This window comes from Mobula birostris, chromosome 6 (assembly GCF_030028105.1).
Source record: "Mobula birostris isolate sMobBir1 chromosome 6, sMobBir1.hap1, whole genome shotgun sequence".
Classification (NCBI taxonomy): Eukaryota; Metazoa; Chordata; class Chondrichthyes; order Myliobatiformes; family Myliobatidae; genus Mobula; species Mobula birostris.
The window spans coordinates 185,474,839-185,487,547 of record NC_092375.1 but is presented as its reverse complement, the minus strand read 5'-3'; the positions used below and the strand labels follow the sequence as shown (position 1 = coordinate 185,487,547).

Genomic DNA, 12,709 nt, shown 5'->3' with positions numbered 1-12,709 from the left:
CATAAGAAATAGGAGCAGGAGTAGGCCATCTGGCCCATCGAGCCTGCCCTGCCATTCAACAAGATCATGGCTGATCTGTCTGTAAACTCAGCTCCATCTACCTGCCTTTTTCCCATAACTCTTAATTCCCCTACTATGTAAAAATCTAACTGTATCTTAAATATATTTAGTGAAGAAGCCTCAACTGCTTCCCCGGGCACAGATTCACCACTCTCTGGGGAAAAACAGTTTCTCCTCGTCTCCGTCCTAAACCTTCTCCCCTGAATCTTGAGGCAATGTCCCCCAGTTCTAGTCTCACCTACCAATGGAAACAACTTTCCTACTTCTATCTTATCTATCCCTTTCAAAATTTTGTATGTTTCTATAAGATCCCCTCTCATTCTTCTGAACTCCAGAGAGTATAGTCCCAGGCAACTCAATCTCTCCTCATAGGTTGACCCCTTCATCTCTGGAATCAACCTAGTGAACCTCCTCTGCACTGTCTCCAAAGCCAGTATATCCTTCCTGTAGCAATGAAGGCCAACATACCATTTGCCTTCTTAATAACCTGTTGTACCTGCAAGCCAACTTTTTGTAATTCATGCACAAGCACTCCCAAGTCCCTCTGCACAACAAAATGCTGCAATCTTTCACCAATTAAATAATAATCTACTCTTCTATTATTCCTTCCAAAGTGGATGATCTCTCATTTACCAACGTTGTATTCCATCTGCCAGACCTTGGCCTACTCATTTAACCGATCTCTATCCCCCTGCAGACTTTCCACATCCTTTGTACAATTTGCTTTTCCACTCAGTTTAGTGTCATCAGCAAATTTTGCTACGCTACACTCAGTCCCCTCTTCCAAATCATCAATGTAAATGGTAAACAGCTGCGGGCCCAGCACCGACCCCTGCGGCACCCCACTCACCACTGACTGCCAACCGGAGAAACACCCATTTATACCAACTCTCTGCCTTCTATTGGTTAACCAATCTACTATCCATGCCAATACACTTCCTCTGACTCCAAGCATCCGTATCTTATTTATAAGACACTTGTGCAGCACCTTATCGAAAGCCTTCTGAAAATCCAAGTATACGACATCCATCTGTTCCCCTCTATCCACTGCACTCATCATGTCCTCAAAGAACTCCAGTATGTTTGTCAAATAGCCCCTGCCCTTTCTGAATCCATGCTGCGTCTGTCTAATGGAACCACTCCCTTCTAAATGTTTCGTTATTTCTTCCTTAATGACGGCTTCAAGCATTTTCCCGACTACAGATGTTAAGCTAACTGGTCTTATAGTTGCCCGTCTTTTGCTTACATCCTTTTTCAATTTTCAAAAAATGGCATGACATTTGCTGTCTTCCAATCCACCGGGACCTGCCCAGAGTCTAGAGAATTTTGGTAAATGATTGCCAATGCGTCTACTGTAACCTCCGCCAATTCCCTCAGCACCCTGGGATGCATCCCATCAGGACCAGGGGACTTATCTACCTTCAGGCCTTCTAGTTTGCTCATCACTATCTCTTTAGTGACAGTGATTTTATCGAGGTCCTCATCTCCCATTTCGTCTATAACATCATTCTTTGGCATATTAGACGTGTCCTCCACTGCGAAGACCGACACAAAATAGTCGTTCAATGCCTCAGCCAATTCCTTATCACCTAATATCAATCTCCCCTTCTTGTCTTCCAAGGGACCTACGTTGACTTTAGCCACCTTCTTCTGCTTTATATATTTATAAAAACTTTTGCTATCTGTTTTTATATTTTGTGCTAATTTACTTTCATACTCTATCTTCCCTTTCCTTATTTCTTGTTTCCCTGTTGCTTTTTAAAGTTTTCCCAATCCTCCAGTCTCCCACTACTCTTTGCGACTTTTTACACATGAGCTTTTAACTCAAGCCAGACTATCTCTAGAGTTCTTAGTACTCGTACTTCCTCATAGACCATTACAATTCTATGATTCTAGGTCTATAATGCATAATGGTTTTGTGAATGATTATAGGTGAATTGTATTCACTAATTAAATATGGTGGTACTGGCTTCTTGCAAAGAACTAGGCCTTTCTCTCTCAGTTCCAAAAGTCAAGGCCTGAATATAATATCCTCACTGTACAGGAATCTCTACCTTGCTGTGCAGTTTAGATAGACAATGCCTGTGACTGCAGAGTATGACAACTTTTAAGGCTTGATTCTGCTAAATAGGTCCCCCTTGTGCAAGGTGTAGCACCTGCTTAGCCCCCGACCAGGGTCACGTGAAGCCATGGGAGCAGGTGGTGGATGGTTGTATGAGCAGCTGCTGCAGGTCTCAAGTCCTGGTTATGTGACCACTGACATCAGGCAAACAATCTCTGAAATGTATTGATAATGGCTGGGGTCACCTGTCTTGTAAAGACACTGTCCAGAAGAAGGCAATGGCAAACCACTTCTGCAGAAAAATTTGCCAAGAACAATCATGGACATGGATAGACCATGATCACCCACATCATATGGCATGGTACAAAATTATTTTTATTTACTTATTATATATTCCAGTCCCTCAAGCTGTGCTGCCCAGCAATCCCCCGACCTAATCGTAGCCTAATCACCTGTACTGCAGCGTTGGGCTAAGCACTATGCTACTGTGCTGTCCCATGGTGTACAGTGCACCTGCTTTCGTAACATATTAGTTGCAGTTGTGGGTACCACATTATTTGAATAGAGGCTATCAGATTGGTTAACTTATGTCAAAAAAATTTGAATGCTATTTATTGAGTTAACAAATTGATATAAGACTACACCACATTGCCTCTTTTCAGCCTTCACCTTCTCTCACTACGAGGCTCTGCTTTCATTACCCTCTGTTCCTAATCCCCTTTGTTCTCATAGTGCTAGACTCACCCAGCTCTATCATCGGCACTAGCCTCCCCTACATCCAGGAAATCACCAAGGAGCAATGCCTTGAAAAAGTGGCATCTCTCATTAAGGACCCCCATCACCCGGGGCATGCCCTCTTCTCATTGCTACCATCAGGGAGGAGGTACGGGAGCCTGAAGGAACACACTCAATGATTCTGGAACCGCTTCTTCCCCTCTGCCATCAGATTTCTGTTGGACATTGAGCCCATTGACACTACCGCACTACTATTTTTGTACCACTCATTTAACCTAACTTTTTAACATATATAGATACGTACATATGCCTCTTACTCTAATTCAGTTTTTTATTATGATGTATTGCAATATACTGCTACTATGTAACAACATACCATATGCCAGTGATATTAAATCTGATTCTGATAATAAAGAATCATAAGTAACAAGCTTTATGCCTAATTCTTTACTTCCGAAGAGCCTCGAATCAAAAACATCAGCGTCCTACAGGACAGAGAACGCTTGTGTGTGATTAGCACGTCCAGGATAGACCAAAGTCTTCTTGGGGACCTGGGTCAGGATGTTATTTTTTTAAACTTCTTGGATGTACAGCGTTTACCCTTGATCTGGGTGGGAGGTACGGACTCCCACTGTTTGGATGTCTAGTGTCTACCCTTGATCAGGGTGCGAGGTACAGATTCCCACCAGTTGGATGCGCCAGAGCAAAGGTATTTTGCCATAAATGACTGAAGCTTGATAAACTGGTACAAACTTAATGAATCAACGTCCCTAAGAAACAAGATAGTTCAAGTTTAATTGTCATTCAACTGTACGCAAATATCCACGAATACAGTCAAATGAAACAGCATTACTCCAGGTTCAAGGGGCAAAACACAGTAACAACAGTCATACACAGCACAAGGCACGTACAAGATATCAGTAATATACAGTCACATGAAAAAATATAGTCCAAGATCAAGTCCATAAATGATGCAGAAATCTGCAGTTGAGCACCATATAGTTTGTCTTCTGCTGAGTGAACACCGGGGGGCAGCAGCGACTCCGGCTTGGACACCACACCACACTACCCTGGCGGAGCACACAGACTCCATGCCTCTCCCTGGGCAGCCGTAAACTGGCATCGCTGCGGCTTGAGACCCGGTCCTCAATAATAACAGAGGCCACGCAGCTCCCCCGTCGTCCACCAATAAATCAGTGATTCGGGCTTACAGCATTTCACATCAACAAGAAATGCGACTAACATGATCGCTCACTATTAGACTGCACACTCCCTACAGGCACCGATGCCTCCAGCGCCTCTCTGATGCAGGCAGCAGCAGAATCTGCCCCAGGTTCAGCTCCTTCAGTTTCTCCACCAATGAGCAACTCACTGATGGGTTGTACTTTAAGTCCTTAATGGCCAGCAGGGTCTTACAATCATAAAAATTCTGTTTAAAGGGGGCAATAACACCTTTGGTTGACCCCGTAGAAGCCTCTGTGATCAAACACATCACCATCTTACCAGAAGATGATCGGTGGAGTAAAATTTGTAAGTGAATTATATACTATACTTTCACTTTTACATTAAACTCTCCAATTATTAGTAATTTAGCTATTACAATCTGCTACTTAATCAGTTGAAATAAGTTTTAGACAGAACAGCACAGCACAACTCTGGACAGGCCATTTGGCCCACAATAGTATGCTAATCTTGAATTATACTCCTTTGTACAAGGGGTGATTGATAAGTTCGTGGCCTGAGGTCGAGGGAGTCAATTTTAGAAAACCTAGCACATTTATTTTTTCCTACACTTACACACTTAGTCCAGCGGACATGGAGGATACAGATCCCTTCTTTGTAGAAGTTGGTGTCTTGGACCTCCAGAAAGTGGTCCACAATAGGGGTGATTCATAAGTTCATGGCCTGAAGGAGATGAGGAGAAACTTCAAACATTCTGCATTTTCACTCAAAGAGTTGAACTGGACGTGCATGTAACGAGAGCTGTATAACTCATCTCCTTCTACCTTAGGCCACAAACTTATCAATCACCCCTGCTGTGGACCACAGTTATGTGCACATGCAGTTCAACTCTTTGAGTGATAATGCAGGAAGTTTGAAGTTAATAACTCATCTCCTTCTACCTTAGGCCACTAACTTATCAATCACCTCTGCTGTGGACCACTTCTACAAATGGGATCCGTATGCTCCACGACCGCTGGACTAAGTGTGTACATGTAGGAGGGGATTATGTTGAAAAATAAATGTGCTAGGTTTTCTAAAATTGACTCTTTCTGACTTAGGCCACTAACTTATCAATCACCCCTCGTATCATTAATATCCCTTCATCTCTATATATTCATGTGTCTGGTTCCACCACTACCCCAATAACTGATTCCAACACTTACCACTCTTCTAAAAAATCTTTCTCCTGACGTCATCTTTAAACTTTACCCACTCTAACCTTAAAAGCATGTTTGCTGGTGATTGACGTTTCCACACTGGAGAAGCGATTCTGACTGTCTACTCTATCTATGCCTTCCTTAACTTTAAAAACATCTATCAAGGCCCTCCTCAGCCTCTAGCTTAATCAGAATAGCCTTTTTGAGGCATCGCTCCCTGACGATGTTCTGGATACGACATGATGGAGCTGAATACGTTTACAACTCCCTGCAGCTTATTTCGATCCTGTGCAGTAGCCACCCCCCCCCCATACCAGACGATGATGCAGCCAGTTTGAATGCTCTCTACCGTACATCTGTAAAAAATTGTGAGTGTCTTTGATGTCATAACAAATCCCCTCTATCTCCTAATGAAATATAGCCACTGTGTGAATGCAAATTTGTAGCTGACACGAGGTGCAATAAAACTTTATCCCACTAAACTTTACGGGCAGTGCACATATAATTAAACATTGACTGTCACTCATATGACCGGTTAGAGCTCACTGAGACGGCAGAATATAAAGAACAACAGTGTAATTCACTGACAGAAGCCACGGTAAAAATGTTAAATGCTTTCTCTTTATCTCATGGAGAATAGCAGTCTGATCAAAGGATAAAGCAGTCACCAATTCCGAGCTGAATGGTTTATATAACTTCACCCAATTTCTCAAGGTAGAGGCTGGATCAGCAGTTTAATACAACTGAATCTGAACACGCATTCGGGGAATACAGCTTCACGACCTGGGCTGCATTATCCATTGGCTCCAGAGTACTGCATGTCTAGACTGCTGCAAGTGAGATGATGTTGAGGGATGTGCAGAAACTTCGATGCATTTTTACCTGGCAATTCTCGCACTGATGTGAAGCCCTGTTGCAAGGGTTCCCAACGTTTTGCGTGCCATGGACACCTACCATTGACTGAGAGGTCTGTGAATCCCAAGTTGGGAACTCCCGTCCTAATACCTCACTATATTTGATAATAAAGGTTCTTTGAACTTTAAACTTTAAACATGTTTTTTTTTGTCTCAATGTTTTATAGCAGATCCAGTGTCTCTATTCTCCTATCAATTTCTGTCTTGTTTTTAATTGGCTTTAGAAAGTTTTATTACATGAACATTGGACCAAGAAAGATGTGGGGTGGGGGATGTGTATGATTTGAGTAATTTTGTACATACATTGGTTGATTAAACATTTTTGTTCACTTAAATAATTAAATAAGGGTTATTTGTAAAAATATGTTAATTGCATACATCATCACGCTGCCATGTGATACGTGCGCACCTTGCATAAAGTAAAGACAAAGTTACACCCATATCCCCAGATGCCTGTGCTTTCTTTTAAATTAGATTAATGTTTTGAAGTTACAAAACTAACGGGGCGGGGGAGGGGGAGGATGCAAGTTCAACACTTAGGAAAGACAAAGGTTAAATTTTAAAACAGAAAAATCAGGCCATAGACAAGAATGAGCTTGATCATAATGCCTTTAACACAGTAAAGAATCCCATAGTAAAATTACCAAACAAGATACAGAAAGAAATATTTCACAGATGATCAAAAATTAGGCTAAAAAACACAAGTTTTAATGTACAACAGAGGGAGGTGAGATAGTGTAGAGAGACTATTCCTGGCTTAGGTATGCTACACTGTTTTCAAGACAAGTTTGTAGTTACTAAGGTACAAAGACCAAAAATGCATCTCTTTATTTCAGCGTTCATCTCTAGTTCAGACACACAGTATTTGGTTCAGACACACAGTATTGCCTAGAAGTCTATGTGAAGGTGTTTGGCTCTAATTGTGGATCAGAAGGGGAGACAAGTCAAACTTACAAGCCTGTGAACATCTCCATGATTACCATTGTGCTGTCATCTTCCTGCTGAAATTGTGCAATGCTGAATTATGGCCCTCATGATCAGTCTGACCCCTGAATCCTCATCATCCCCACCCTCTCCACCCTCTCAACTCCACTGATACCTAACCATCAACAATGCCTCCCCCCCATCTTAACTGAATTCTATAGGAGCACCATTGAGAGCGTTCTGACAAGCTGCATCTCCACCTGGTATGGGAACAGTCAAACACTGGACTGAAAGTCCTTACAAAGGACTGGGCGAGCGGCTGAGAAGATCATGGGGGTCCTCCTACCATCCACCGGGGTCATTTAACAGGAGCGCTGTATACCCACGGCTCTTAGTACTATCAATGATCCCACTGATCCATCCAGCATCCTCTTTGACTTTCTACCATCAGGCAGGAGTCTCCGATGCATAAAGACAAGAATGGTCAGGATGGGAAACAGTTTCTTCCCTCAGGTCATTAGACTTCTGAACTCCCTGCCGCATCACATTCAAAGTGTCACTAGTTAATCTGATCTGTACCTTACAATATTTAATTTATGCACTTTACTTTTCTTGTTTATGTGTAATTCATCTGTAGATTTTATCCTTACTTCCCAAAGTTATTGTGTGTTACGTACACTACTGTGCTTAACACTGTAGTTTGGAGAAACATTGTCTCATTTGATGGTATACATGTACACCGTTAAATGACAATAAACTTGACATGACTTATCTACCCCTCCCGATTTTCCAGCTTCTGAGTGCGGCTTGAATAATCTGCCAGCAAGCCTCTGAGCCTAGGTAGTTACACCTGAGAAATGGAGTTGTAGATCCTAAATGCTGTTCGATTTGGCAGGACATGCAGGAACCCATGCTATACAGCCAATCCATCTCTCAATATACATTTAAGCCAACTCTAAAGTTGTTTTAAGCAAGATCCTTTTAAGAGAGAAGAGAATGCTCTCTAGAAAAAGAACAGTGACCTGCACTCACCAATTTGAAGCTGAATTGATACATTAAACACAATCGCTGGAAGCTACTCATCAAGACACCGGTCTAAAGCCAGATGCTCAGTCATTACATTTTGCCTCAGGTCTTTATCAGCGCTGCTTGGAGTTGAATCTAATGAGACAGGACTTTACATACAGAACATGCCACAGATATATTGAAATAAGGAACAAACTTCCTTCTAAAATTAATTCATAAAACTAGCATATTAGATATTAATATTACAATATATACAAAATGCTCATACATCCTCTTCCATTCTATTTTGATGTACAGTACTGTGCAAAAGTCTTAGACACATACATAAACAGCCAGGGTTCCTAAGACTTTTGCACAGTACTGTAGTAATTTTATGTATTGCACTGCACTGCTGCTGCAAAAAAAGCCCAAATTTCATTCCTGTTCATTTGACCATGGTTACACATAACTTTGAAAGATCCAAAGCATCAAGTGCAGAATCCATATGCAATATCTCGCAACGTTCTTCTTCTCACTGGCAGACCCGACAGTTCGGATTGGCACCAACATCTCCACAATTTCCATCAGCACAGGTGCACCACAGGGCTGTGTGCTCAGCCCCCTGGTCCACTCACTTTACACTTATGACTGTGTGGCTAAGCACAGCTCCAATCATATATTCAAGTTTGCTGGTGACACCACAGTTTTTGGCTGAATCAAAGGTGGCGACAGATTAGCACATAGGAGTGAGATTGAAAATCTGGTTCAGTGGTGTCACAACTCATTGTCAGCAAAGCAAGTAGCTGGTGACCCTCAGCGCCTTCTGGCTGGAGGCTAATGAAATAAGCAAAGCAACTAAATACCTCATTAATCACACTTTTTCTGGCAAACGAGCATCACAAGTAATGGTCTGTAACTTCCCTTTGGACTTGACGGCAATTTGACGTGGCATTCCAGAACGCAAGGCGAGGTGGTGGGCTTGTTGCCGAGAACGTGGAAGAGTGTGAAAGGTCACGTACAGGCTGAATCGAAGCTGCAGAGCCCAGGCCCCAAACGGTGTCGATGCTGCTGAACATGATGTTCGGACGGAGATTTACAGGCTGCATCGAGGCGGCAAAGTCCGGTTTATCCGAGCGGCAGAACCCATTGTTCAGATGGAGGTTCAAGCACCGGGCCAGATTAAGAAGGTCAGGGTGTCGAGGGCCAAGAGGTACAAGCCGGCTCAGATCCCTGCTTAAGGTGGCAGAACCAGATGTTTGGATGGAGAGTTAAGAGCCAGGCCAGATTGAAAAGGTCAGGGAGTAGGAGCCCGAGGGCAAGCTGCACGCCAGTTCAGATCATTTACTCAGCTCTGCACTGAACTATGGAACTCTTCTGCAGACTTCAGTTCAGAAACACTACCTGCTTGCGGTTACTGTTTGCATGAAGTCTTTTTTCATTGCACATTGTTCGATGGTCTTTTTTAAGGGTTGTTTTATTCTTTTATTTTTTTTATGGGCATGATGTTGGTTTTTATTCTCTGCCAGTCTGCTTTATATATATATTCTTTTTTTGGGTGTCTTTGTTTCGAGGCTCGCAGTTAGGAGATGAATTTCAACATTATATAATGTATACATACTTTGATAACAAATGTACTTTGAATCTTTGATTGTTGACTTCAGGAGGAGGAAACCAGAGGTCCATGAGCCGGTCATTGGGGGTTTGAGCGGGAGAGGGTCAGCAACTGTAAATTTCTCAGTGCTGTCATTTCAGTGGACCTGTCTTGGGCCTGGTATGCAAGTGAAATTATGAAGAAAGCATGGCAGCAACTCTACTTCCTTAGAAGTTTGTGTAGATCTGGCATGACACCCAAAATTTTGACTAAATCAATAGATGTGTGGTGGAGAGTATATTGACTGGCTGCATCACAGTCTGCTATGGAAACATCAATGCCCTTGGACCGAAAATCCTACAAAAAACAGTGGGTACAGCCCAGTTCATCACAAGTAAAGCTCTACCACACCATTGAGCACATCTACAAGGAGTGTTGTCACAGGAAAGCAGCATCCATCATTGTGGACCCCCACCACGCTTTCTTCTCGCTGCTGCCATCAGGAAGTTCGATACGTTTTTACCTGTCAACTCTCACATGGGCATGAAGCCCTAATGCATAATAACATTTTTTTTGTCTCAATTCCTTATAGCAGATCCAGTGCTTTCATTCTGCTGTTAATGTCTTTGTTTAAACAATGTTCTCCTTAGCTTTCAATCAGCTTTACAAAGTTTTTTTCTACAAGAACACTGGAACAAGAAAGATGTGGGGTGGGGTGGAGTAAGTGCAATTTCAACACGTAGGAAAGGCGGGGCAAAGGTTAAATTTCAAAATGAAGAAATCAGGCCATAAACAACAATTAGCTTGATTATAATGCTTTTAACATCCCAAAGGAAAATTAATTACCAAACAGTTCAGAAGGAGATGTTTCAGATGATCAAAAATTAGGCTAAAAAAACAGGTTTTAATGTACGAATGTGGGAGGTGAAATAGAGCAGAGAGAACATTCCAAGACTTGGGTATACTGTACTGTTTTCTAGGCAAGTTTATAGCTACTGAAGTACAATGATCAAAAGGGTCCTCAGGAATCACACCAACAGGTTCAGGAACAGTTATCACCCCTCAACTATCAGGCTCCTGAATCAGTGGGGATAACTTCACTCACCTTCACTTGCCCTACCACCGAACTGTTCCCACAACCAACAGCAACACACACAAAATGCCAGAGGAACTCAGCGGGTCAGGCAGCATCTATGGGCCGAGACACTTTAGCAGGACTGGATAAAAAGATGAGGAGTCAGAGTAAGAAATTTGGGGGGAAGAGGATGAAGAACCTCAGGGTAATAGGTGAAACTGGGAAGGGGGGAGGGATGAAGTGAAGAGCTGGGAAGTTAATTGATGAAAGAGATACAGGGCTTGAGAAGGGGGAATCTGATAGGAAAAGACAGAAGGCCATGGAAGAAAGAAAAGGGGGAGGAGCACCAAAGGGAGGTGATGGGCAGGTAAGGAGAAATGTGAGAGAGGGAAACGAGAATGGGGAAATGGTGAAGAAGAGGCTGGGGGCATTACCGGAAGTTCAAGAAGTCAAAGTTCATGCTATCAGGTTAGAGGCTACCCAGACAGAACACAAGGTGTTCCTTCTCCAACCTGAGTGTGGCCTCATCATGGCAATAGAGGAGGCCATAGACTGACAGGTATGAATGAGAATGGGAACTGGAATTAAAATGGGGGGCCAGTGGGAGATCCTGCTTTTTCTGGCAGACAGAGCGTAGGCGCTCAGTGAAGTGGTCTCCCAATCTGTGTCGGGTCTTACTGATATACTGGAAGCCACACCAGGAGCACTGATTTCTTTCTTCCATGGCCTTCTGTCCTCTCATATCAGATTCCCCCTTCTCCAGCCCTGTATCTCTTTCACCAATCTACTACTCAGCAGTTTACTTGACCCCTCCCCCTCCCAGTTCCACCTATCATCTTGTAGTTCTTCCTCTCCCCCCCACCCACTTACGTACTCTGACTCCTCCTCTTTGTTTCCAACCCTGATGAAGGGTCAGGGCCTGAAACATCGACTGTACTCTTCTCCATCGATGCCTCCTGACCTGCTGCGTTCCTCCAGCATTTTGTGTGTGTTGCTGGGATGTCCAGCATCTGCAGTTTTTCTCTTGTTTGTGATTGGACCACAACCGACGGACTCACTTTCAAGGACTCATGTTCATGATACCTATTGTTTATTTATTTATTATTATTTTGCCTTTTTGTATTTTCCCAGTTGTAGTTTTTGGCCCACTGGTTGTCTGCCAGGCAAGGTCATTGGGGCAGTCTTTCATTGATTTTATTATGGGTTATCGGATTTATTGAGAATGCCCGCAAGAAATTGAATCTCAGTGTTGTATATGGTGACATTAATAACAAATTTACTTTGAACTTTGATCATCCTTCTTATTAGATAGTCCCTTATGACCAATAAAGACTCGCTTCTGCTTTGGTTCTGTTTCCTCTGCAGAATCAACTCTTGCCTCAGCAAGGGCCTGGACCCACTACAATTTGCCTATCACCACAATAGGTCTACAGTGCATGCAATTTCATCAGCTCTTCAAGTGGCCTTGGATTATCTGCACAATGGTAATACCTACATCAGGCTGCTATTTATTGACTACACCTCAGTGTTCAACACAATCATACCCTCAGTTCTAATTAGCGAGCTCCAAAACCTGGGCCCCTTGACTTCCTCCCCAGAGGACCACAGTCAGGGCAGATCAGAAATAACGTCTCCACCTCACTGATAATCAATACTAGCGCACCTTGGGGATGTGTGCTTAGCCCACTGCTCTACTCTCTCTACAACCATAACTGTGGGGCTAGGCACAGCTCAAATGCCTTCTATAAACTTGCAGATGATACAACTGTTGTTGGCAGAATTACAGATGGTAATGAGAAGCCGTACAGGAGCAAGATATATCACCTAGTTGAGTAAAGTCACTGCAACAACCTTGCACTCAATGTCAGTAAAACCAAAGAACTGGTTGTGGACTTCAGAAAGGATAAGATGAGGGAGCACACACCAGTCCTCACAGAGGGTTCAGGAGTGGAAAGGGCAAGC

General features: G+C 43.0%; 1 protein-coding gene across 4 annotated transcripts in view; it reads right to left on the bottom strand.

Annotated features, from left to right (window-relative positions):
- The window catches only part of LOC140199642 (ceramide synthase 6-like), a 311,186-nt gene that overhangs the window by 108,941 nt on the left and 189,536 nt on the right, over nucleotides 1-12,709 (bottom strand). The gene's annotated exons all lie outside the window — the stretch shown is intronic.